This window comes from Chiloscyllium plagiosum, unplaced genomic scaffold (assembly GCF_037043375.1).
Source record: "Chiloscyllium plagiosum isolate Xiang-an unplaced genomic scaffold, Cpla_swu_hap1 HiC_scaffold_31, whole genome shotgun sequence".
NCBI classification, from domain to species: domain Eukaryota; kingdom Metazoa; phylum Chordata; class Chondrichthyes; order Orectolobiformes; family Hemiscylliidae; genus Chiloscyllium; species Chiloscyllium plagiosum.
The window spans coordinates 76,151,297-76,176,924 of record NW_028270169.1 but is presented as its reverse complement, the minus strand read 5'-3'; the positions used below and the strand labels follow the sequence as shown (position 1 = coordinate 76,176,924).

The 25,628-nt window shown below is 46.4% G+C and overlaps 7 non-coding genes across 7 annotated transcripts; all 7 read left to right on the top strand.

Annotated features, from left to right (window-relative positions):
- The first annotated feature begins 6,981 nt into the window (after positions 1 to 6,981).
- Positions 6,982 to 7,054, top strand: trnav-uac (transfer RNA valine (anticodon UAC)). The gene has a single exon. It is a non-coding gene; the product is annotated as a tRNA-Val (tRNA).
- Positions 7,055 to 9,912: 2,858 nt separating this feature from the next.
- Positions 9,913 to 9,985, top strand: trnav-uac (transfer RNA valine (anticodon UAC)). Its single transcript has one exon. It is a non-coding gene; the product is annotated as a tRNA-Val (tRNA).
- A 2,858-nt stretch (positions 9,986 to 12,843) lies between these two features.
- On the top strand, positions 12,844 to 12,916 carry trnav-uac (transfer RNA valine (anticodon UAC)). Its single transcript has one exon. It is a non-coding gene; the product is annotated as a tRNA-Val (tRNA).
- Positions 12,917 to 15,774: 2,858 nt separating this feature from the next.
- trnav-uac (transfer RNA valine (anticodon UAC)) lies at positions 15,775 to 15,847 on the top strand. The gene has a single exon. It is a non-coding gene; the product is annotated as a tRNA-Val (tRNA).
- Positions 15,848 to 18,705: 2,858 nt separating this feature from the next.
- trnav-uac (transfer RNA valine (anticodon UAC)) lies at positions 18,706 to 18,778 on the top strand. Its single transcript has one exon. It is a non-coding gene; the product is annotated as a tRNA-Val (tRNA).
- A 2,858-nt stretch (positions 18,779 to 21,636) lies between these two features.
- trnav-uac (transfer RNA valine (anticodon UAC)) lies at positions 21,637 to 21,709 on the top strand. Its single transcript has one exon. It is a non-coding gene; the product is annotated as a tRNA-Val (tRNA).
- A 2,858-nt stretch (positions 21,710 to 24,567) lies between these two features.
- Positions 24,568 to 24,640, top strand: trnav-uac (transfer RNA valine (anticodon UAC)). The gene has a single exon. It is a non-coding gene; the product is annotated as a tRNA-Val (tRNA).
- Positions 24,641 to 25,628: the final 988 nt, after the last annotated feature.

Genomic DNA, 25,628 nt, shown 5'->3' with positions numbered 1-25,628 from the left:
GATCGCTTCCAACGACGCAGTTTGTTAAAATGCTGTTTCGACTCCTGCTGCATTTCTGTTGAAAACCGAAGAAAATTGGGTTTGCTTCCTGGGCAATTAACTGTGGTGTGGGAAAGTGCCGACTTTTCCGATGTCTGTGCTGTCATGATCGTGTTCGCCTCCCGCGTGGAAAATCGCAAACAGCTCTGCTGTCCCAGGCAAGTTGAGCGTTTACTGGAACCGAATGGCGACTGTGATTTCATTGCTGTTGTGAAACAAAGTCCTGCGGTGGCACGACTCGTCGTTATTTTGTTTTCTGGCCAATGGGAAAATCGTTCCAATGAATTGCGATGTCACATGTTATTGAATTTCTCCCATTTCCTTCATTTCCGTCCTGCGGACATCGGAAGGGAAAGGTAATCTAATCGAGTCTGTGATTGGTGAAATTCACTTTTTCATGGCCCATTCTTATTGTGTTCTTTCTTTCTCTCTTTTCAGCATTTTCTGGGAAGTGGTGGTGCACTCAGGCTCCAGTATGTTTGAAAGAGCAGTTTGGAATTGCCCTGTTGTTCGTTGTGAGATTACTTTATGACTCATGCCCCCGGCCTGTCTCACATTTTGCATTCATGCTCGCTGTGTCTGAAAATGCATTTGGTTTGCCAGTTTTGTTTGTGTTCCGTGTTAAATGCTTTCTGTTTTGCGATTCGCTCAATACCTTACGAATTAACAGGGTTTCTGAGGTAACTTGCAGCTGCAAAAATCCTCAACTGAGAATCTGGGAAAATTTCCCGGAGTATGGTCAGTCGGAGCAAAAGTAAGGAAGTCGTTCGTTTCTGCAGTGTCTTACAACGCTACCTTTCCCGTGAGCAGTCGAACAGACGAAATGATTGTGCCACAGACTGCGACGGCAAGCTCCGCTAAAAAGTAATCCTTTACAGCCGGTGTAAGCAACACAATGTTATTGGCGCACACCGCGTGGAAACAGATACTTCGGTGTATCTCGTCCATGCTCACCACATAGCCAAAATTAAAGAAGTCCCATTAAACAACGAGCGATTGGAAACAGAAAGGTGAAAGGTAAAATGGCTTCAACTTTCAGTGCTGGGTGCCACTGAGCCTTAGCAGTAGCGACTGCGCCTTGTTTCTGTAGTGTAGTGGTCATCACGTTCGCCTTACGCACGAAAGGTCCCCAGTTCGAAACTGGGCAGAAACTGCTTTGTTCTTCAACTGCAGCATTTTACATGGACAGGAGCGGAGTTTTCTTGCTTGCTTTCCCATCTGCAAACCTGCCTTCGAATTTACTTGAACAAATCTGCTCTCGTAGTGAAATGTAATGCAACTCCATTTAATTACTGTGCAAAGCATTGTAAAGTTTTTCTCCAACCTGATTGTGATCATATGCCATTCTGTTTGAGAGTGTAGTTACCGCCTTCTGATCCTTCCACGAAAAGCAGTACCGCACTTGCATTCCTTGCGCAGGCGGCCCGTTTCCAAGACAGGGAAGAAGCTGATGCGCTGGTGTCACAGCGCATCGCGGATTCCTGAACAAGTCTGTCTGTCAAATGTACCCCCAAAGTCGTCTATGAAGGACATCATTTGGAAGCTGTCTGTCGTTATTTAACGTGCGAGAGTTGTTACCAGAGGTCCTGAATCATGTTTTGGAGCAGTTCGCACGTTAGTGGCTCATTCAACCAGCAACAGCAATGAAAGAAATTACACTCTCAGAGGAACCTCTGGACCTGTGCTTTGATAGCTTCGCTAGTATTAAGGTGCGCCCCGAGATCTAACCACATTGGAACTGAAACGGAGGAATCGACAGAGAGGCTACAGAATGACATCGCATCCATTTGGTTTTCTTTAAATCACTGACGAGCAGGAAAATGTAAACTGGGAGGGCGAGTGGAGAAGTGAGGCAGTTGTAGCTCTGGTGAAATTCCTTCTTTGTGATTCACTCAGCAACCAGAGACGTGTGAAGGTGACTCAGGCGTGAGAGCTCTTCACATCGAGAACAAAAAAGCACTCAAGGGCACTTAGCACCTCTTCCGGAGTGGGGGTGGGGTGAGCTAATTACCTTTTGACTTCTGTTACTATGTTCAGAAACTGCCTTTTAGATTGATGTGAACAGAAACTGCATTTCTAATAAGCACCGTGGAGTTTAGCAAAATTTATTGAGTCGCTTCTCGTCGACTCAGTTGGTATCCCTGTGGCTCATATCCAGGTGTGAACATCTCTGCAGCGAATTGCACGGGTAAGGCAAAAAGGCAAGGAAAGTGGCATCTCGAACCGGCTCCGAGGTCAGAGCATCCTCACAATGTGATCTGTCGTTCTCGGATTGTAATGCTACCTCCGGTTTTAGGGTGGAGAACATTCTTTGGGACTCTTATTCTGCAAAACAGACACAGTGACTGTAACTCTGCTGTGCGGTATGATGTGGAACACGGCCTGCTCAGCTTTGTGCATTTTCCCTGTAGTCCGGTGTGTTTCATGTTCCGTGTAAACGTGAAAGTTGTCCTGTTTCGATCAAAGGGTGAAATCATTTAGCAAAGCAAGAATCGAAATTGCAGTAATGTCAAGCAGCTCATGGTAATTTGACCAAATCATAACCGATCGCATGTTCTCACGCACTCACAGATACATTTGTAGTTGAAAAGATTCTGAGAAGATAGACTCAGCTTACCATTGATAGTTGTCTGGATTGATGGGCTATCATTATCTGCTGCGAAATTGATATTGTAGACGGGCACATCCCAGCAGTTGTGCGAGTCGGAGAGGGATCATGGAACCCTTTTCACGTGGCTTTGCATCGGTTGTTATGCAGGAGCACAATTGGAAGTGCAAGAAAATGGGGCAGCGCGGCTGGCTGGTAGTGTGGCCGAGCGGTCTAAGCCGCTGGATTAAGGCTCCAGTCTCGACAGAGGCGTGGGTTCGAATCCCACCGCTGCCATTTCTGCTGATCGCTTCCAACGACGCAGTTTGTTAAAATGCTGTTTCGACTCCTGCTGCATTTCTGTTGAAAACCGAAGAAAATTGGGTTTGCTTCCTGGGCAATTAACTGTGGTGTGGGAAAGTGCCGACTTTTCCGATGTCTGTGCTGTCATGATCGTGTTCGCCTCCCGCGTGGAAAATCGCAAACAGCTCTGCTGTCCCAGGCAAGTTGAGCGTTTACTGGAACCGAATGGCGACTGTGATTTCATTGCTGTTGTGAAACAAAGTCCTGCGGTGGCACGACTCGTCGTTATTTTGTTTTATGGCCAATGGGAAAATCGTTCCAATGAATTGCGATGTCACATGTTATTGAATTTCTCCCATTTCCTTCATTTCCGTCCTGCGGACATCGGAAGGGAAAGGTAATCTAATCGAGTCTGTGATTGGTGAAATTCACTTTTTCATGGCCCATTCTTATTGTGTTCTTTCTTTCTCTCTTTTCAGCATTTTCTGGGAAGTGGTGGTGCACTCAGGCTCCAGTATGTTTGAAAGAGCAGTTTGGAATTGCCCTGTTGTTCGTTGTGAGATTACTTTATGACTCATGCCCCCGGCCTGTCTCACATTTTGCATTCATGCTCGCTGTGTCTGAAAATGCATTTGGTTTGCCAGTTTTGTTTGTGTTCCGTGTTAAATGCTTTCTGTTTTGCGATTCGCTCAATACCTTACGAATTAACAGGGTTTCTGAGGTAACTTGCAGCTGCAAAAATCCTCAACTGAGAATCTGGGAAAATTTCCCGGAGTATGGTCAGTCGGAGCAAAAGTAAGGAAGTCGTTCGTTTCTGCAGTGTCTTACAACGCTACCTTTCCCGTGAGCAGTCGAACAGACGAAATGATTGTGCCACAGACTGCGACGGCAAGCTCCGCTAAAAAGTAATCCTTTACAGCCGGTGTAAGCAACACAATGTTATTGGCGCACACCGCGTGGAAACAGATACTTCGGTGTATCTCGTCCATGCTCACCACATAGCCAAAATTAAAGAAGTCCCATTAAACAACGAGCGATTGGAAACAGAAAGGTGAAAGGTAAAATGGCTTCAACTTTCAGTGCTGGGTGCCACTGAGCCTTAGCAGTAGCGACTGCGCCTTGTTTCTGTAGTGTAGTGGTCATCACGTTCGCCTTACGCGCGAAAGGTCCCCTGTTCGAAACTGGGCAGAAACTGCTTTGTTCTTCAACTGCAGCATTTTACATGGACAGGAGCGGAGTTTTCTTGCTTGCTTTCCCATCTGCAAACCTGCCTTCGAATTTACTTGAACAAATCTGCTCTCGTAGTGAAATGTAATGCAACTCCATTTAATTACTGTGCAAAGCATTGTAAAGTTTTTCTCCAACCTGATTGTGATCATATGCCATTCTGTTTGAGAGTGTAGTTACCGCCTTCTGATCCTTCCACGAAAAGCAGTACCGCACTTGCATTCCTTGCGCAGGCGGCCCGTTTCCAAGACAGGGAAGAAGCTGATGCGCTGGTGTCACAGCGCATCGCGGATTCCTGAACAAGTCTGTCTGTCAAATGTACCCCCAAAGTCGTCTATGAAGGACATCATTTGGAAGCTGTCTGTCGTTATTTAACGTGCGAGAGTTGTTACCAGAGGTCCTGAATCATGTTTTGGAGCAGTTCGCACGTTAGTGGCTCATTCAACCAGCAACAGCAATGAAAGAAATTACACTCTCAGAGGAACCTCTGGACCTGTGCTTTGATAGCGTCGCTAGTATTAAGGTGCGCCCCGAGATCTAACCACATTGGAACTGAAACGGAGGAATCGACAGAGAGGCTACAGAATGACATCGCATCCATTTGGTTTTCTTAAAATCACTGACGAGCAGGAAAATGTAAACTGGGAGGGCGAGTGGAGAAGTGAGGCAGTTGTAGCTCTGGTGAAATTCCTTCTTTGTGATTCACTCAGCAACCAGAGACGTGTGAAGGTGACTCAGGCGTGAGAGCTCTTCACATCGAGAACAAAAAAGCACTCAAGGGCACTTAGCACCTCTTCCGGAGTGGGGGTGGGGTGAGCTAATTACCTTTTGACTTCTGTTACTATGTTCAGAAACTGCCTTTTAGATTGATGTGAACAGAAACTGCATTTCTAATAAGCACCGTGGAGTTTAGCAAAATTTATTGAGTCGCTTCTCGTCGACTCAGTTGGTATCCCTGTGGCTCATATCCAGGTGTGAACATCTCTGCAGCGAATTGCACGGGTAAGGCAAAAAGGCAAGGAAAGTGGCATCTCGAACCGGCTCCGAGGTCAGAGCATCCTCACAATGTGATCTGTCGTTCTCGGATTGTAATGCTACCTCCGGTTTTAGGGTGGAGAACATTCTTTGGGACTCTTATTCTGCAAAACAGACACAGTGACTGTAACTCTGCTGTGCGGTATGATGTGGAACACGGCCTGCTCAGCTTTGTGCATTTTCCCTGTAGTCCGGTGTGTTTCATGTTCCGTGTAAACGTGAAAGTTGTCCTGTTTCGATCAAAGGGTGAAATCATTTAGCAAAGCAAGAATCGAAATTGCAGTAATGTCAAGCAGCTCATGGTAATTTGACCAAATCATAACCGATCGCATGTTCTCACGCACTCACAGATACATTTGTAGTTGAAAAGATTCTGAGAAGATAGACTCAGCTTACCATTGATAGTTGTCTGGATTGATGGGCTATCATTATCTGCTGCGAAATTGATATTGTAGACGGGCACATCCCAGCAGTTGTGCGAGTCGGAGAGGGATCATGGAACCCTTTTCACGTGGCTTTGCATCGGTTGTTATGCAGGAGCACAATTGGAAGTGCAAGAAAATGGGGCAGCGCGGCTGGCTGGTAGTGTGGCCGAGCGGTCTAAGCCGCTGGATTAAGGCTCCAGTCTCGACAGAGGCGTGGGTTCGAATCCCACCGCTGCCATTTCTGCTGATCGCTTCCAACGACGCAGTTTGTTAAAATGCTGTTTCGACTCCTGCTGCATTTCTGTTGAAAACCGAAGAAAATTGGGTTTGCTTCCTGGGCAATTAACTGTGGTGTGGGAAAGTGCCGACTTTTCCGATGTCTGTGCTGTCATGATCGTGTTCGCCTCCCGCGTGGAAAATCGCAAACAGCTCTGCTGTCCCAGGCAAGTTGAGCGTTTACTGGAACCGAATGGCGACTGTGATTTCATTGCTGTTGTGAAACAAAGTCCTGCGGTGGCACGACTCGTCGTTATTTTGTTTTCTGGCCAATGGGAAAATCGTTCCAATGAATTGCGATGTCACATGTTATTGAATTTCTCCCATTTCCTTCATTTCCGTCCTGCGGACATCGGAAGGGAAAGGTAATCTAATCGAGTCTGTGATTGGTGAAATTCACTTTTTCATGGCCCATTCTTATTGTGTTCTTTCTTTCTCTCTTTTCAGCATTTTCTGGGAAGTGGTGGTGCACTCAGGCTCCAGTATGTTTGAAAGAGCAGTTTGGAATTGCCCTGTTGTTCGTTGTGAGATTACTTTATGACTCATGCCCCCGGCCTGTCTCACATTTTGCATTCATGCTCGCTGTGTCTGAAAATGCATTTGGTTTGCCAGTTTTGTTTGTGTTCCGTGTTAAATGCTTTCTGTTTTGCGATTCGCTCAATACCTTACGAATTAACAGGGTTTCTGAGGTAACTTGCAGCTGCAAAAATCCTCAACTGAGAATCTGGGAAAATTTCCCGGAGTATGGTCAGTCGGAGCAAAAGTAAGGAAGTCGTTCGTTTCTGCAGTGTCTTACAACGCTACCTTTCCCGTGAGCAGTCGAACAGACGAAATGATTGTGCCACAGACTGCGACGGCAAGCTCCGCTAAAAAGTAATCCTTTACAGCCGGTGTAAGCAACACAATGTTATTGGCGCACACCGCGTGGAAACAGATACTTCGGTGTATCTCGTCCATGCTCACCACATAGCCAAAATTAAAGAAGTCCCATTAAACAACGAGCGATTGGAAACAGAAAGGTGAAAGGTAAAATGGCTTCAACTTTCAGTGCTGGGTGCCACTGAGCCTTAGCAGTAGCGACTGCGCCTTGTTTCTGTAGTGTAGTGGTCATCACGTTCGCCTTACGCGCGAAAGGTCCCCAGTTCGAAACTGGGCAGAAACTGCTTTGTTCTTCAACTGCAGCATTTTACATGGACAGGAGCGGAGTTTTCTTGCTTGCTTTCCCATCTGCAAACCTGCCTTCGAATTTACTTGAACAAATCTGCTCTCGTAGTGAAATGTAATGCAACTCCATTTAATTACTGTGCAAAGCATTGTAAAGTTTTTCTCCAACCTGATTGTGATCATATGCCATTCTGTTTGAGAGTGTAGTTACCGCCTTCTGATCCTTCCACGAAAAGCAGTACCGCACTTGCATTCCTTGCGCAGGCGGCCCGTTTCCAAGACAGGGAAGAAGCTGATGCGCTGGTGTCACAGCGCATCGCGGATTCCTGAACAAGTCTGTCTGTCAAATGTACCCCCAAAGTCGTCTATGAAGGACATCATTTGGAAGCTGTCTGTCGTTATTTAACGTGCGAGAGTTGTTACCAGAGGTCCTGAATCATGTTTTGGAGCAGTTCGCACGTTAGTGGCTCATTCAACCAGCAACAGCAATGAAAGAAATTACACTCTCAGAGGAACCTCTGGACCTGTGCTTTGATAGCTTCGCTAGTATTAAGGTGCGCCCCGAGATCTAACCACATTGGAACTGAAACGGAGGAATCGACAGAGAGGCTACAGAATGACATCGCATCCATTTGGTTTTCTTTAAATCACTGACGAGCAGGAAAATGTAAACTGGGAGGGCGAGTGGAGAAGTGAGGCAGTTGTAGCTCTGGTGAAATTCCTTCTTTGTGATTCACTCAGCAACCAGAGACGTGTGAAGGTGACTCAGGCGTGAGAGCTCTTCACATCGAGAACAAAAAAGCACTCAAGGGCACTTAGCACCTCTTCCGGAGTGGGGGTGGGGTGAGCTAATTACCTTTTGACTTCTGTTACTATGTTCAGAAACTGCCTTTTAGATTGATGTGAACAGAAACTGCATTTCTAATAAGCACCGTGGAGTTTAGCAAAATTTATTGAGTCGCTTCTCGTCGACTCAGTTGGTATCCCTGTGGCTCATATCCAGGTGTGAACATCTCTGCAGCGAATTGCACGGGTAAGGCAAAAAGGCAAGGAAAGTGGCATCTCGAACCGGCTCCGAGGTCAGAGCATCCTCACAATGTGATCTGTCGTTCTCGGATTGTAATGCTACCTCCGGTTTTAGGGTGGAGAACATTCTTTGGGACTCTTATTCTGCAAAACAGACACAGTGACTGTAACTCTGCTGTGCGGTATGATGTGGAACACGGCCTGCTCAGCTTTGTGCATTTTCCCTGTAGTCCGGTGTGTTTCATGTTCCGTGTAAACGTGAAAGTTGTCCTGTTTCGATCAAAGGGTGAAATCATTTAGCAAAGCAAGAATCGAAATTGCAGTAATGTCAAGCAGCTCATGGTAATTTGACCAAATCATAACCGATCGCATGTTCTCACGCACTCACAGATACATTTGTAGTTGAAAAGATTCTGAGAAGATAGACTCAGCTTACCATTGATAGTTGTCTGGATTGATGGGCTATCATTATCTGCTGCGAAATTGATATTGTAGACGGGCACATCCCAGCAGTTGTGCGAGTCGGAGAGGGATCATGGAACCCTTTTCACGTGGCTTTGCATCGGTTGTTATGCAGGAGCACAATTGGAAGTGCAAGAAAATGGGGCAGCGCGGCTGGCTGGTAGTGTGGCCGAGCGGTCTAAGCCGCTGGATTAAGGCTCCAGTCTCGACAGAGGCGTGGGTTCGAATCCCACCGCTGCCATTTCTGCTGATCGCTTCCAACGACGCAGTTTGTTAAAATGCTGTTTCGACTCCTGCTGCATTTCTGTTGAAAACCGAAGAAAATTGGGTTTGCTTCCTGGGCAATTAACTGTGGTGTGGGAAAGTGCCGACTTTTCCGATGTCTGTGCTGTCATGATCGTGTTCGCCTCCCGCGTGGAAAATCGCAAACAGCTCTGCTGTCCCAGGCAAGTTGAGCGTTTACTGGAACCGAATGGCGACTGTGATTTCATTGCTGTTGTGAAACAAAGTCCTGCGGTGGCACGACTCGTCGTTATTTTGTTTTCTGGCCAATGGGAAAATCGTTCCAATGAATTGCGATGTCACATGTTATTGAATTTCTCCCATTTCCTTCATTTCCGTCCTGCGGACATCGGAAGGGAAAGGTAATCTAATCGAGTCTGTGATTGGTGAAATTCACTTTTTCATGGCCCATTCTTATTGTGTTCTTTCTTTCTCTCTTTTCAGCATTTTCTGGGAAGTGGTGGTGCACTCAGGCTCCAGTATGTTTGAAAGAGCAGTTTGGAATTGCCCTGTTGTTCGTTGTGAGATTACTTTATGACTCATGCCCCCGGCCTGTCTCACATTTTGCATTCATGCTCGCTGTGTCTGAAAATGCATTTGGTTTGCCAGTTTTGTTTGTGTTCCGTGTTAAATGCTTTCTGTTTTGCGATTCGCTCAATACCTTACGAATTAACAGGGTTTCTGAGGTAACTTGCAGCTGCAAAAATCCTCAACTGAGAATCTGGGAAAATTTCCCGGAGTATGGTCAGTCGGAGCAAAAGTAAGGAAGTCGTTCGTTTCTGCAGTGTCTTACAACGCTACCTTTCCCGTGAGCAGTCGAACAGACGAAATGATTGTGCCACAGACTGCGACGGCAAGCTCCGCTAAAAAGTAATCCTTTACAGCCGGTGTAAGCAACACAATGTTATTGGCGCACACCGCGTGGAAACAGATACTTCGGTGTATCTCGTCCATGCTCACCACATAGCCAAAATTAAAGAAGTCCCATTAAACAACGAGCGATTGGAAACAGAAAGGTGAAAGGTAAAATGGCTTCAACTTTCAGTGCTGGGTGCCACTGAGCCTTAGCAGTAGCGACTGCGCCTTGTTTCTGTAGTGTAGTGGTCATCACGTTCGCCTTACGCGCGAAAGGTCCCCAGTTCGAAACTGGGCAGAAACTGCTTTGTTCTTCAACTGCAGCATTTTACATGGACAGGAGCGGAGTTTTCTTGCTTGCTTTCCCATCTGCAAACCTGCCTTCGAATTTACTTGAACAAATCTGCTCTCGTAGTGAAATGTAATGCAACTCCATTTAATTACTGTGCAAAGCATTGTAAAGTTTTTCTCCAACCTGATTGTGATCATATGCCATTCTGTTTGAGAGTGTAGTTACCGCCTTCTGATCCTTCCACGAAAAGCAGTACCGCACTTGCATTCCTTGCGCAGGCGGCCCGTTTCCAAGACAGGGAAGAAGCTGATGCGCTGGTGTCACAGCGCATCGCGGATTCCTGAACAAGTCTGTCTGTCAAATGTACCCCCAAAGTCGTCTATGAAGGACATCATTTGGAAGCTGTCTGTCGTTATTTAACGTGCGAGAGTTGTTACCAGAGGTCCTGAATCATGTTTTGGAGCAGTTCGCACGTTAGTGGCTCATTCAACCAGCAACAGCAATGAAAGAAATTACACTCTCAGAGGAACCTCTGGACCTGTGCTTTGATAGCTTCGCTAGTATTAAGGTGCGCCCCGAGATCTAACCACATTGGAACTGAAACGGAGGAATCGACAGAGAGGCTACAGAATGACATCGCATCCATTTGGTTTTCTTTAAATCACTGACGAGCAGGAAAATGTAAACTGGGAGGGCGAGTGGAGAAGTGAGGCAGTTGTAGCTCTGGTGAAATTCCTTCTTTGTGATTCACTCAGCAACCAGAGACGTGTGAAGGTGACTCAGGCGTGAGAGCTCTTCACATCGAGAACAAAAAAGCACTCAAGGGCACTTAGCACCTCTTCCGGAGTGGGGGTGGGGTGAGCTAATTACCTTTTGACTTCTGTTACTATGTTCAGAAACTGCCTTTTAGATTGATGTGAACAGAAACTGCATTTCTAATAAGCACCGTGGAGTTTAGCAAAATTTATTGAGTCGCTTCTCGTCGACTCAGTTGGTATCCCTGTGGCTCATATCCAGGTGTGAACATCTCTGCAGCGAATTGCACGGGTAAGGCAAAAAGGCAAGGAAAGTGGCATCTCGAACCGGCTCCGAGGTCAGAGCATCCTCACAATGTGATCTGTCGTTCTCGGATTGTAATGCTACCTCCGGTTTTAGGGTGGAGAACATTCTTTGGGACTCTTATTCTGCAAAACAGACACAGTGACTGTAACTCTGCTGTGCGGTATGATGTGGAACACGGCCTGCTCAGCTTTGTGCATTTTCCCTGTAGTCCGGTGTGTTTCATGTTCCGTGTAAACGTGAAAGTTGTCCTGTTTCGATCAAAGGGTGAAATCATTTAGCAAAGCAAGAATCGAAATTGCAGTAATGTCAAGCAGCTCATGGTAATTTGACCAAATCATAACCGATCGCATGTTCTCACGCACTCACAGATACATTTGTAGTTGAAAAGATTCTGAGAAGATAGACTTAGCTTACCATTGATAGTTGTCTGGATTGATGGGCTATCATTATCTGCTGCGAAATTGATATTGTAGACGGGCACATCCCAGCAGTTGTGCGAGTCGGAGAGGGATCATGGAACCCTTTTCACGTGGCTTTGCATCGGTTGTTATGCAGGAGCACAATTGGAAGTGCAAGAAAATGGGGCAGCGCGGCTGGCTGGTAGTGTGGCCGAGCGGTCTAAGCCGCTGGATTAAGGCTCCAGTCTCGACAGAGGCGTGGGTTCGAATCCCACCGCTGCCATTTCTGCTGATCGCTTCCAACGACGCAGTTTGTTAAAATGCTGTTTCGACTCCTGCTGCATTTCTGTTGAAAACCGAAGAAAATTGGGTTTGCTTCCTGGGCAATTAACTGTGGTGTGGGAAAGTGCCGACTTTTCCGATGTCTGTGCTGTCATGATCGTGTTCGCCTCCCGCGTGGAAAATCGCAAACAGCTCTGCTGTCCCAGGCAAGTTGAGCGTTTACTGGAACCGAATGGCGACTGTGATTTCATTGCTGTTGTGAAACAAAGTCCTGCGGTGGCACGACTCGTCGTTATTTTGTTTTCTGGCCAATGGGAAAATCGTTCCAATGAATTGCGATGTCACATGTTATTGAATTTCTCCCATTTCCTTCATTTCCGTCCTGCGGACATCGGAAGGGAAAGGTAATCTAATCGAGTCTGTGATTGGTGAAATTCACTTTTTCATGGCCCATTCTTATTGTGTTCTTTCTTTCTCTCTTTTCAGCATTTTCTGGGAAGTGGTGGTGCACTCAGGCTCCAGTATGTTTGAAAGAGCAGTTTGGAATTGCCCTGTTGTTCGTTGTGAGATTACTTTATGACTCATGCCCCCGGCCTGTCTCACATTTTGCATTCATGCTCGCTGTGTCTGAAAATGCATTTGGTTTGCCAGTTTTGTTTGTGTTCCGTGTTAAATGCTTTCTGTTTTGCGATTCGCTCAATACCTTACGAATTAACAGGGTTTCTGAGGTAACTTGCAGCTGCAAAAATCCTCAACTGAGAATCTGGGAAAATTTCCCGGAGTATGGTCAGTCGGAGCAAAAGTAAGGAAGTCGTTCGTTTCTGCAGTGTCTTACAACGCTACCTTTCCCGTGAGCAGTCGAACAGACGAAATGATTGTGCCACAGACTGCGACGGCAAGCTCCGCTAAAAAGTAATCCTTTACAGCCGGTGTAAGCAACACAATGTTATTGGCGCACACCGCGTGGAAACAGATACTTCGGTGTATCTCGTCCATGCTCACCACATAGCCAAAATTAAAGAAGTCCCATTAAACAACGAGCGATTGGAAACAGAAAGGTGAAAGGTAAAATGGCTTCAACTTTCAGTGCTGGGTGCCACTGAGCCTTAGCAGTAGCGACTGCGCCTTGTTTCTGTAGTGTAGTGGTCATCACGTTCGCCTTACGCGCGAAAGGTCCCCAGTTCGAAACTGGGCAGAAACTGCTTTGTTCTTCAACTGCAGCATTTTACATGGACAGGAGCGGAGTTTTCTTGCTTGCTTTCCCATCTGCAAACCTGCCTTCGAATTTACTTGAACAAATCTGCTCTCGTAGTGAAATGTAATGCAACTCCATTTAATTACTGTGCAAAGCATTGTAAAGTTTTTCTCCAACCTGATTGTGATCATATGCCATTCTGTTTGAGAGTGTAGTTACCGCCTTCTGATCCTTCCACGAAAAGCAGTACCGCACTTGCATTCCTTGCGCAGGCGGCCCGTTTCCAAGACAGGGAAGAAGCTGATGCGCTGGTGTCACAGCGCATCGCGGATTCCTGAACAAGTCTGTCTGTCAAATGTACCCCCAAAGTCGTCTATGAAGGACATCATTTGGAAGCTGTCTGTCGTTATTTAACGTGCGAGAGTTGTTACCAGAGGTCCTGAATCATGTTTTGGAGCAGTTCGCACGTTAGTGGCTCATTCAACCAGCAACAGCAATGAAAGAAATTACACTCTCAGAGGAACCTCTGGACCTGTGCTTTGATAGCGTCGCTAGTATTAAGGTGCGCCCCGAGATCTAACCACATTGGAACTGAAACGGAGGAATCGACAGAGAGGCTACAGAATGACATCGCATCCATTTGGTTTTCTTTAAATCACTGACGAGCAGGAAAATGTAAACTGGGAGGGCGAGTGGAGAAGTGAGGCAGTTGTAGCTCTGGTGAAATTCCTTCTTTGTGATTCACTCAGCAACCAGAGACGTGTGAAGGTGACTCAGGCGTGAGAGCTCTTCACATCGAGAACAAAAAAGCACTCAAGGGCACTTAGCACCTCTTCCGGAGTGGGGGTGGGGTGAGCTAATTACCTTTTGACTTCTGTTACTATGTTCAGAAACTGCCTTTTAGATTGATGTGAACAGAAACTGCATTTCTAATAAGCACCGTGGAGTTTAGCAAAATTTATTGAGTCGCTTCTCGTCGACTCAGTTGGTATCCCTGTGGCTCATATCCAGGTGTGAACATCTCTGCAGCGAATTGCACGGGTAAGGCAAAAAGGCAAGGAAAGTGGCATCTCGAACCGGCTCCGAGGTCAGAGCATCCTCACAATGTGATCTGTCGTTCTCGGATTGTAATGCTACCTCCGGTTTTAGGGTGGAGAACATTCTTTGGGACTCTTATTCTGCAAAACAGACACAGTGACTGTAACTCTGCTGTGCGGTATGATGTGGAACACGGCCTGCTCAGCTTTGTGCATTTTCCCTGTAGTCCGGTGTGTTTCATGTTCCGTGTAAACGTGAAAGTTGTCCTGTTTCGATCAAAGGGTGAAATCATTTAGCAAAGCAAGAATCGAAATTGCAGTAATGTCAAGCAGCTCATGGTAATTTGACCAAATCATAACCGATCGCATGTTCTCACGCACTCACAGATACATTTGTAGTTGAAAAGATTCTGAGAAGATAGACTCAGCTTACCATTGATAGTTGTCTGGATTGATGGGCTATCATTATCTGCTGCGAAATTGATATTGTAGACGGGCACATCCCAGCAGTTGTGCGAGTCGGAGAGGGATCATGGAACCCTTTTCACGTGGCTTTGCATCGGTTGTTATGCAGGAGCACAATTGGAAGTGCAAGAAAATGGGGCAGCGCGGCTGGCTGGTAGTGTGGCCGAGCGGTCTAAGCCGCTGGATTAAGGCTCCAGTCTCGACAGAGGCGTGGGTTCGAATCCCACCGCTGCCATTTCTGCTGATCGCTTCCAACGACGCAGTTTGTTAAAATGCTGTTTCGACTCCTGCTGCATTTCTGTTGAAAACCGAAGAAAATTGGGTTTGCTTCCTGGGCAATTAACTGTGGTGTGGGAAAGTGCCGACTTTTCCGATGTCTGTGCTGTCATGATCGTGTTCGCCTCCCGCGTGGAAAATCGCAAACAGCTCTGCTGTCCCAGGCAAGTTGAGCGTTTACTGGAACCGAATGGCGACTGTGATTTCATTGCTGTTGTGAAACAAAGTCCTGCGGTGGCACGACTCGTCGTTATTTTGTTTTCTGGCCAATGGGAAAATCGTTCCAATGAATTGCGATGTCACATGTTATTGAATTTCTCCCATTTCCTTCATTTCCGTCCTGCGGACATCGGAAGGGAAAGGTAATCTAATCGAGTCTGTGATTGGTGAAATTCACTTTTTCATGGCCCATTCTTATTGTGTTCTTTCTTTCTCTCTTTTCAGCATTGTCTGGGAAGTGGTGGTGCACTCAGGCTCCAGTATGTTTGAAAGAGCAGTTTGGAATTGCCCTGTTGTTAGTTGTGAGATTACTTTATGACTCATGCCCCCGGCCTGTCTCACATTTTGCATTCATGCTCGCTGTGTCTGAAAATGCATTTGGTTTGCCAGTTTTGTTTGTGTTCCGTGTTAAATGCTTTCTGTTTTGCGATTCGCTCAATACCTTACGAATTAACAGGGTTTCTGAGGTAACTTGCAGCTGCAAAAATCCTCAACTGAGAATCTGGGAAAATTTCCCGGAGTATGGTCAGTCGGAGCAAAAGTAAGGAAGTCGTTCGTTTCTGCAGTGTCTTACAACGCTACCTTTCCCGTGAGCAGTCGAACAGACGAAATGATTGTGCCACAGACTGCGACGGCAAGCTCCGCTAAAAAGTAATCCTTTACAGCCGGTGTAAGCAACACAATGTTATTGGCGCACACCGCGTGGAAACAGATACTTCGGTGTATCTCGTCCATGCTCACCACATAGCCAAAATTAAAGAAGTCCCATTAAACAACGAGCGATTGGAAACAGAAAGGTGAAAGGTAAAATGGCTTCAACTTTCAGTGCTGGGTGCCACTGAGCCTTAGCAGTAGCGACTGCGCCTTGTTTCTGTAGTGTAGTGGTCATCACGTTCGCCTTACGCGCGAAAGGTCCCCAGTTCGAAACTGGGCAGAAACTGCTTTGTTCTTCAACTGCAGCATTTTACATGGACAGGAGCGGAGTTTTCTTGCTTGCTTTCCCATCTGCAAACCTGCCTTCGAATTTACTTGAACAAATCTGCTCTCGTAGTGAAATGTAATGCAACTCCATTTAATTACTGTGCAAAGCATTGTAAAGTTTTTCTCCAACCTGATTGTGATCATATGCCATTCTGTTTGAGAGTGTAGTTACCGCCTTCTGATCCTTCCACGAAAAGCAGTACCGCACTTGCATTCCTTGCGCAGGCGGCCCGTTTCCAAGACAGGGAAGAAGCTGATGCGCTGGTGTCACAGCGCATCGCGGATTCCTGAACAAGTCTGTCTGTCAAATGTACCCCCAAAGTCGTCTATGAAGGACATCATTTGGAAGCTGTCTGTCGTTATTTAACGTGCGAGAGTTGTTACCAGAGGTCCTGAATCATGTTTTGGAGCAGTTCGCACGTTAGTGGCTCATTCAACCAGCAACAGCAATGAAAGAAATTACACTCTCAGAGGAACCTCTGGACCTGTGCTTTGATAGCGTCGCTAGTATTAAGGTGCGCCCCGAGATCTAACCACATTGGAACTGAAACGGAGGAATCGACAGAGAGGCTACAGAATGACATCGCATCCATTTGGTTTTCTTTAAATCACTGACGAGCAGGAAAATGTAAACTGGGAGGGCGAGTGGAGAAGTGAGGCAGTTGTAGCTCTGGTGAAATTCCTTCTTTGTGATTCACTCAGCAACCAGAGACGTGTGAAGGTGACTCAGGCGTGAGAGCTCTTCACATCGAGAACAAAAAAGCACTCAAGGGCACTTAGCACCTCTTCCGGAGTGGGGGTGGGGTGAGCTAATTACCTTTTGACTTCTGTTACTATGTTCAGAAACTGCCTTTTAGATTGATGTGAACAGAAACTGCATTTCTAATAAGCACCGTGGAGTTTAGCAAAATTTATTGAGTCGCTTCTCGTCGACTCAGTTGGTATCCCTGTGGCTCATATCCAGGTGTGAACATCTCTGCAGCGAATTGCACGGGTAAGGCAAAAAGGCAAGGAAAGTGGCATCTCGAACCGGCTCCGAGGTCAGAGCATCCTCACAATGTGATCTGTCGTTCTCGGATTGTAATGCTACCTCCGGTTTTAGGGTGCAGAACATTCTTTGGGACTCTTATTCTGCAAAACAGACACAGTGACTGTAACTCTGCTGTGCGGTATGATGTGGAACACGGCCTGCTCAGCTTTGTGCATTTTCCCTGTAGTCCGGTGTGTTTCATGTTCCGTGTAAACGTGAAAGTTGTCCTGTTTCGATCAAAGGGTGAAATCATTTAGCAAAGCAAGAATCGAAATTGCAGTAATGTCAAGCAGCTCATGGTAATTTGACCAAATCATAACCGATCGCATGTTCTCACGCACTCACAGATACATTTGTAGTTGAAAAGATTCTGAGAAGATAGACTCAGCTTACCATTGATAGTTGTCTGGATTGATGGGCTATCATTATCTGCTGCGAAATTGATATTGTAGACGGGCACATCCCAGCAGTTGTGCGAGTCGGAGAGGGATCATGGAACCCTTTTCACGTGGCTTTGCATCGGTTGTTATGCAGGAGCACAATTGGAAGTGCAAGAAAATGGGGCAGCGCGGCTGGCTGGTAGTGTGGCCGAGCGGTCTAAGCCGCTGGATTAAGGCTCCAGTCTCGACAGAGGCGTGGGTTCGAATCCCACCGCTGCCATTTCTGCTGATCGCTTCCAACGACGCAGTTTGTTAAAATGCTGTTTCGACTCCTGCTGCATTTCTGTTGAAAACCGAAGAAAATTGGGTTTGCTTCCTGGGCAATTAACTGTGGTGTGGGAAAGTGCCGACTTTTCCGATGTCTGTGCTGTCATGATCGTGTTCGCCTCCCGCGTGGAAAATCGCAAACAGCTCTGCTGTCCCAGGCAAGTTGAGCGTTTACTGGAACCGAATGGCGACTGTGATTTCATTGCTGTTGTGAAACAAAGTCCTGCGGTGGCACGACTCGTCGTTATTTTGTTTTCTGGCCAATGGGAAAATCGTTCCAATGAATTGCGATGTCACATGTTATTGAATTTCTCCCATTTCCTTCATTTCCGTCCTGCGGACATCGGAAGGGAAAGGTAATCTAATCGAGTCTGTGATTGGTGAAATTCACTTTTTCATGGCCCATTCTTATTGTGTTCTTTCTTTCTCTCTTTTCAGCATTTTCTGGGAAGTGGTGGTGCACTCAGGCTCCAGTATGTTTGAAAGAGCAGTTTGGAATTGCCCTGTTGTTCGTTGTGAGATTACTTTATGACTCATGCCCCCGGCCTGTCTCACATTTTGCATTCATGCTCGCTGTGTCTGAAAATGCATTTGGTTTGCCAGTTTTGTTTGTGTTCCGTGTTAAATGCTTTCTGTTTTGCGATTCGCTCAATACCTTACGAATTAACAGGGTTTCTGAGGTAACTTGCAGCTGCAAAAATCCTCAACTGAGAATCTGGGAAAATTTCCCGGAGTATGGTCAGTCGGAGCAAAAGTAAGGAAGTCGTTCGTTTCTGCAGTGTCTTACAACGCTACCTTTCCCGTGAGCAGTCGAACAGACGAAATGATTGTGCCACAGACTGCGACGGCAAGCTCCGCTAAAAAGTAATCCTTTACAGCCGGTGTAAGCAACACAATGTTATTGGCGCACACCGCGTGGAAACAGATACTTCGGTGTATCTCGTCCATGCTCACCACATAGCCAAAATTAAAGAAGTCCCATTAAACAACGAGCGATTGGAAACAGAAAGGTGAAAGGTAAAATGGCTTCAACTTTCAGTGCTGGGTGCCACCGAGCCTTAGCAGTAGCGACTGCGCCTTGTTTCTGTAGTGTAGTGGTCATCACGTTCGCCTTACGCGCGAAAGGTCCCCAGTTCGAAACTGGGCAGAAACTGCTTTGTTCTTCAACTGCAGCATTTTACATGGACAGGAGCGGAGTTTTCTTGCTTGCTTTCCCATCTGCAAACCTGCCTTCGAATTTACTTGAACAAATCTGCTCTCGTAGTGAAATGTAATGCAACTCCATTTAATTACTGTGCAAAGCATTGTAAAGTTTTTCTCCAACCTGATTGTGATCATATGCCATTCTGTTTGAGAGTGTAGTTACCGCCTTCTGATCCTTCCACGAAAAGCAGTACCGCACTTGCATTCCTTGCGCAGGCGGCCCGTTTCCATGACAGGGAAGAAGCTGATGCGCTGGTGTCACAGCGCATCGCGGATTCCTGAACAAGTCTGTCTGTCAAATGTACCCCCAAAGTCGTCTATGAAGGACATCATTTGGAAGCTGTCTGTCGTTATTTAACGTGCGAGAGTTGTTACCAGAGGTCCTGAATCATGTTTTGGAGCAGTTCGCACGTTAGTGGCTCATTCAACCAGCAACAGCAATGAAAGAAATTACACTCTCAGAGGAACCTCTGGACCTGTGCTTTGATAGCGTCGCTAGTATTAAGGTGCGCCCCGAGATCTAACCACATTGGAACTGAAACGGAGGAATCGACAGAGAGGCTACAGAATGACATCGCATCCATTTGGTTTTCTTTAAATCACTGACGAGCAGGAAAATGTAAACTGGGAGGGCGAGTGGAGAAGTGAGGCAGTTGTAGCTCTGGTGAAATTCCTTCTTTGTGATTCACTCAGCAACCAGAGACGTGTGAAGGTGACTCAGGCGTGAGAGCTCTTCACATCGAGAACAAAAAAGCACTCAAGGGCACTTAGCACCTCTTCCGGAGTGGGGGTGGGGTGAGCTAATTACCTTTTGACTTCTGTTACTATGTTCAGAAACTGCCTTTTAGATTGATGTGAACAGAAACTGCATTTCTAATAAGCACCGTGGAGTTTAGCAAAATTTATTGAGTCGCTTCTCGTCGACTCAGTTGGTATCCCTGTGGCTCATATCCAGGTGTGAACATCTCTGCAGCGAATTGCACGGGTAAGGCAAAAAGGCAAGGAAAGTGGCATCTCGAACCGGCTCCGAGGTCAGAGCATCCTCACAATGTGATCTGTCGTTCTCGGATTGTAATGCTACCTCCGGTTTTAGGGTGGAGAACATTCTTTGGGACTCTTATTCTGCAAAACAGACACAGTGACTGTAACTCTGCTGTGCGGTATGATGTGGAACACGGCCTGCTCAGCTTTGTGCATTTTCCCTGTAGTCCGGTGTGTTTCATGTTCCGTGTAAACGTGAAAGTTGTCCTGTTTCGATCAAAGGGTGAAATCATTTAGCAAAGCAAGAATCGAAATTGCAGTAATGTCAAGCAGCTCATGGTAATTTGACCAAATCATAACCGATCGCATGTTCTCACGCACTCACAGATACATTTGTAGTTGAAAAGATTCTGAGAAGATAGACTCAGCTTACCATTGATAGTTGTCTGGATTGATGGGCTATCATTATCTGCTGCGAAATTGATATTGTAGACGGGCACATCCCAGCAGTTGTGCGAGTCGGAGAGGGATCATGGAACCCTTTTCACGTGGCTTTGCATCGGTTGTTATGCAGGAGCACAATTGGAAGTGCAAGAAAATGGGGCAGCGCGGCTGGCTGGTAGTGTGGCCGAGCGGTCTAAGCCGCTGGATTAAGGCTCCAGTCTCGACAGAGGCGTGGGTTCGAATCCCACCGCTGCCATTTCTGCTGATCGCTTCCAACGACGCAGTTTGTTAAAATGCTGTTTCGACTCCTGCTGCATTTCTGTTGAAAACCGAAGAAAATTGGGTTTGCTTCCTGGGCAATTAACTGTGGTGTGGGAAAGTGCCGACTTTTCCGATGTCTATGCTGTCATGATCGTGTTCGCCTCCCGCGTGGAAAATCGCAAACAGCTCTGCTGTCCCAGGCAAGTTGAGCGTTTACTGGAACCGAATGGCGACTGTGATTTCATTGCTGTTGTGAAACAAAGTCCTGCGGTGGCACGACTCGTCGTTATTTTGTTTTCTGGCCAATGGGAAAATCGTTCCAATGAATTGCGATGTCACATGTTATTGAATTTCTCCCATTTCCTTCATTTCCGTCCTGCGGACATCGGAAGGGAAAGGTAATCTAATCGAGTCTGTGATTGGTGAAATTCACTTTTTCATGGCCCATTCTTATTGTGTTCTTTCTTTCTCTCTTTTCAGCATTGTCTGGGAAGTGGTGGTGCACTCAGGCTCCAGTATGTTTGAAAGAGCAGTTTGGAATTGCCCTGTTGTTAGTTGTGAGATTACTTTATGACTCATGCCCCCGGCCTGTCTCACATTTTGCATTCATGCTCGCTGTGTCTGAAAATGCATTTGGTTTGCCAGTTTTGTTTGTGTTCCGTGTTAAATGCTTTCTGTTTTGCGATTCGCTCAATACCTTACGAATTAACAGGGTTTCTGAGGTAACTTGCAGCTGCAAAAATCCTCAACTGAGAATCTGGGAAAATTTCCCGGAGTATGGTCAGTCGGAGCAAAAGTAAGGAAGTCGTTCGTTTCTGCAGTGTCTTACAACGCTACCTTTCCCGTGAGCAGTCGAACAGACGAAATGATTGTGCCACAGACTGCGACGGCAAGCTCCGCTAAAAAGTAATCCTTTACAGCCGGTGTAAGCAACACAATGTTATTGGCGCACACCGCGTGGAAACAGATACTTCGGTGTATCTCGTCCATGCTCACCACATAGCCAAAATTAAAGAAGTCCCATTAAACAACGAGCGATTGGAAACAGAAAGGTGAAAGGTAAAATGGCTTCAACTTTCAGTGCTGGGTGCCACTGAGCCTTAGCAGTAGCGACTGCGCCTTGTTTCTGTAGTGTAGTGGTCATCACGTTCGCCTTACGCGCGAAAGGTCCCCAGTTCGAAACTGGGCAGAAACTGCTTTGTTCTTCAACTGCAGCATTTTACATGGACAGGAGCGGAGTTTTCTTGCTTGCTTTCCCATCTGCAAACCTGCCTTCGAATTTACTTGAACAAATCTGCTCTCGTAGTGAAATGTAATGCAACTCTATTTAATTACTGTGCAAAGCATTGTAAAGTTTTTCTCCAACCTGATTGTGATCATATGCCATTCTGTTTGAGAGTGTAGTTACCGCCTTCTGATCCTTCCACGAAAAGCAGTACCGCACTTGCATTCCTTGCGCAGGCGGCCCGTTTCCAAGACAGGGAAGAAGCTGATGCGCTGGTGTCACAGCGCACCGCGGATTCCTGAACAAGTCTGTCTGTCAAATGTACCCCCAAAGTCGTCTATGAAGGACATCATTTGGAAGCTGTCTGTCGTTATTTAACGTGCGAGAGTTGTTACCAGAGGTCCTGAATCATGTTTTGGAGCAGTTCGCACGTTAGTGGCTCATTCAACCAGCAACAGCAATGAAAGAAATTACACTCTCAGAGGAACCTCTGGACCTGTGCTTTGATAGCGTCGCTAGTATTAAGGTGCGCCCCGAGATCTAACCACATTGGAACTGAAACGGAGGAATCGACAGAGAGGCTACAGAATGACATCGCATCCATTTGGTTTTCTTTAAATCACTGACGAGCAGGAAAATGTAAACTGGGAGGGCGAGTGGAGAAGTGAGGCAGTTGTAGCTCTGGTGAAATTCCTTCTTTGTGATTCACTCAGCAACCAGAGACGTGTGAAGGTGACTCAGGCGTGAGAGCTCTTCACATCGAGAACAAAAAAGCACTCAAGGGCACTTAGCACCTCTTCCGGAGTGGGGGTGGGGTGAGCTAATTACCTTTTGACTTCTGTTACTATGTTCAGAAACTGCCTTTTAGATTGATGTGAACAGAAACTGCATTTCTAATAAGCACCGTGGAGTTTAGCAAAATTTATTGAGTCGCTTCTCGTCGACTCAGTTGGTATCCCTGTGGCTCATATCCAGGTGTGAACATCTCTGCAGCGAATTGCACGGGTAAGGCAAAAAGGCAAGGAAAGTGGCATCTCGAACCGGCTCCGAGGTCAGAGCATCCTCACAATGTGATCTGTCGTTCTCGGATTGTAATGCTACCTCCGGTTTTAGGGTGGAGAACATTCTTTGGGACTCTTATTCTGCAAAACAGACACAGTGACTGTAACTCTGCTGTGCGGTATGATGTGGAACACGGCCTGCTCAGCTTTGTGCATTTTCCCTGTAGTCCGGTGTGTTTCATGTTCCGTGTAAACGTGAAAGTTGTCCTGTTTCGATCAAAGGGTGAAATCATTTAGCAAAGCAAGAATCGAAATTGCAGTAATGTCAAGCAGCTCATGGTAATTTGACCAAATCATAACCGATCGCATGTTCTCACGCACTCACAGATACATTTGTAGTTGAAAAGATTCTGAGAAGATAGACTCAGCTTACCATTGATAGTTGTCTGGATTGATGGGCTATCATTATCTGCTGCGAAATTGATATTGTAGACGGGCACATCCCAGCAGTTGTGCGAGTCGGAGAGGGATCATGGAACCCTTTTCACGTGGCTTTGCATCGGTTGTTATGCGGGAGCACAATTGGAAGTGCAAGAAAATGGGGCAGCGCGGCTGGCTGGTAGTGTGGCCGAGCGGTCTAAGCCGCTGGATTAAGGCTCCAGTCTCGACAGAGGCGTGGGTTCGAATCCCACCGCTGCCATTTCTGCTGATCGCTTCCAACGACGCAGTTTGTTAAAATGCTGTTTCGACTCCTGCTGCATTTCTGTTGAAAACCGAAGAAAATTGGGTTTGCTTCCTGGGCAATTAACTGTGGTGTGGGAAAGTGCCGACTTTTCCGATGTCTGTGCTGTCATGATCGTGTTCGCCTCCCGCGTGGAAAATCGCAAACAGCTCTGCTGTCCCAGGCAAGTTGAGCGTTTACTGGAACCGAATGGCGACTGTGATTTCATTGCTGTTGTGAAACAAAGTCCTGCGGTGGCACGACTCGTCGTTATTTTGTTTTCTGGCCAATGGGAAAATCGTTCCAATGAATTGCGATGTCACATGTTATTGAATTTCTCCCATTTCCTTCATTTCCGTCCTGCGGACATCGGAAGGGAAAGGTAATCTAATCGAGTCTGTGATTGGTGAAATTCACTTTTTCATGGCCCATTCTTATTGTGTTCTTTCTTTCTCTCTTTTCAGCATTGTCTGGGAAGTGGTGGTGCACTCAGGCTCCAGTATGTTTGAAAGAGCAGTTTGGAATTGCCCTGTTGTTAGTTGTGAGATTACTTTATGACTCATGCCCCCGGCCTGTCTCACATTTTGCATTCATGCTCGCTGTGTCTGAAAATGCATTTGGTTTGCCAGTTTTGTTTGTGTTCCGTGTTAAATGCTTTCTGTTTTGCGATTCGCTCAATACCTTACGAATTAACAGGGTTTCTGAGGTAACTTGCAGCTGCAAAAATCCTCAACTGAGAATCTGGGAAAATTTCCCGGAGTATGGTCAGTCGGAGCAAAAGTAAGGAAGTCGTTCGTTTCTGCAGTGTCTTACAACGCTACCTTTCCCGTGAGCAGTCGAACAGACGAAATGATTGTGCCACAGACTGCGACGGCAAGCTCCGCTAAAAAGTAATCCTTTACAGCCGGTGTAAGCAACACAATGTTATTGGCGCACACCGCGTGGAAACAGATACTTCGGTGTATCTCGTCCATGCTCACCACATAGCCAAAATTAAAGAAGTCCCATTAAACAACGAGCGATTGGAAACAGAAAGGTGAAAGGTAAAATGGCTTCAACTTTCAGTGCTGGGTGCCACTGAGCCTTAGCAGTAGCGACTGCGCCTTGTTTCTGTAGTGTAGTGGTCATCACGTTCGCCTTACGCGCGAAAGGTCCCCAGTTCGAAACTGGGCAGAAACTGCTTTGTTCTTCAACTGCAGCATTTTACATGGACAGGAGCGGAGTTTTCTTGCTTGCTTTCCCATCTGCAAACCTGCCTTCGAATTTACTTGAACAAATCTGCTCTCGTAGTGAAATGTAATGCAACTCCATTTAATTACTGTGCAAAGCATTGTAAAGTTTTTCTCCAACCTGATTGTGATCATATGCCATTCTGTTTGAGAGTGTAGTTACCGCCTTCTGATCCTTCCACGAAAAGCAGTACCGCACTTGCATTCCTTGCGCAGGCGGCCCGTTTCCAAGACAGGGAAGAAGCTGATGCGCTGGTGTCACAGCGCACCGCGGATTCCTGAACAAGTCTGTCTGTCAAATGTACCTCCAAAGTCGTCTATGAAGGACATCATTTGGAAGCTGTCTGTCGTTATTTAACGTGCGAGAGTTGTTACCAGAGGTCCTGAATCATGTTTTGGAGCAGTTCGCACGTTAGTGGCTCATTCAACCAGCAACAGCAATGAAAGAAATTACACTCTCAGAGGAACCTCTGGACCTGTGCTTTGATAGCGTCGCTAGTATTAAGGTGCGCCCCGAGATCTAACCACATTGGAACTGAAACGGAGGAATCGACAGAGAGGCTACAGAATGACATCGCATCCATTTGGTTTTCTTAAAATCACTGACGAGCAGGAAAATGTAAACTGGGAGGGCGAGTGGAGAAGTGAGGCAGTTGTAGCTCTGGTGAAATTCCTTCTTTGTGATTCACTCAGCAACCAGAGACGTGTGAAGGTGACTCAGGCGTGAGAGCTCTTCACATCGAGAACAAAAAAGCACTCAAGGGCACTTAGCACCTCTTCCGGAGTGGGGGTGGGGTGAGCTAATTACCTTTTGACTTCTGTTACTATGTTCAGAAACTGCCTTTTAGATTGATGTGAACAGAAACTGCATTTCTAATAAGCACCGTGGAGTTTAGCAAAATTTATTGAGTCGCTTCTCGTCGACTCAGTTGGTATCC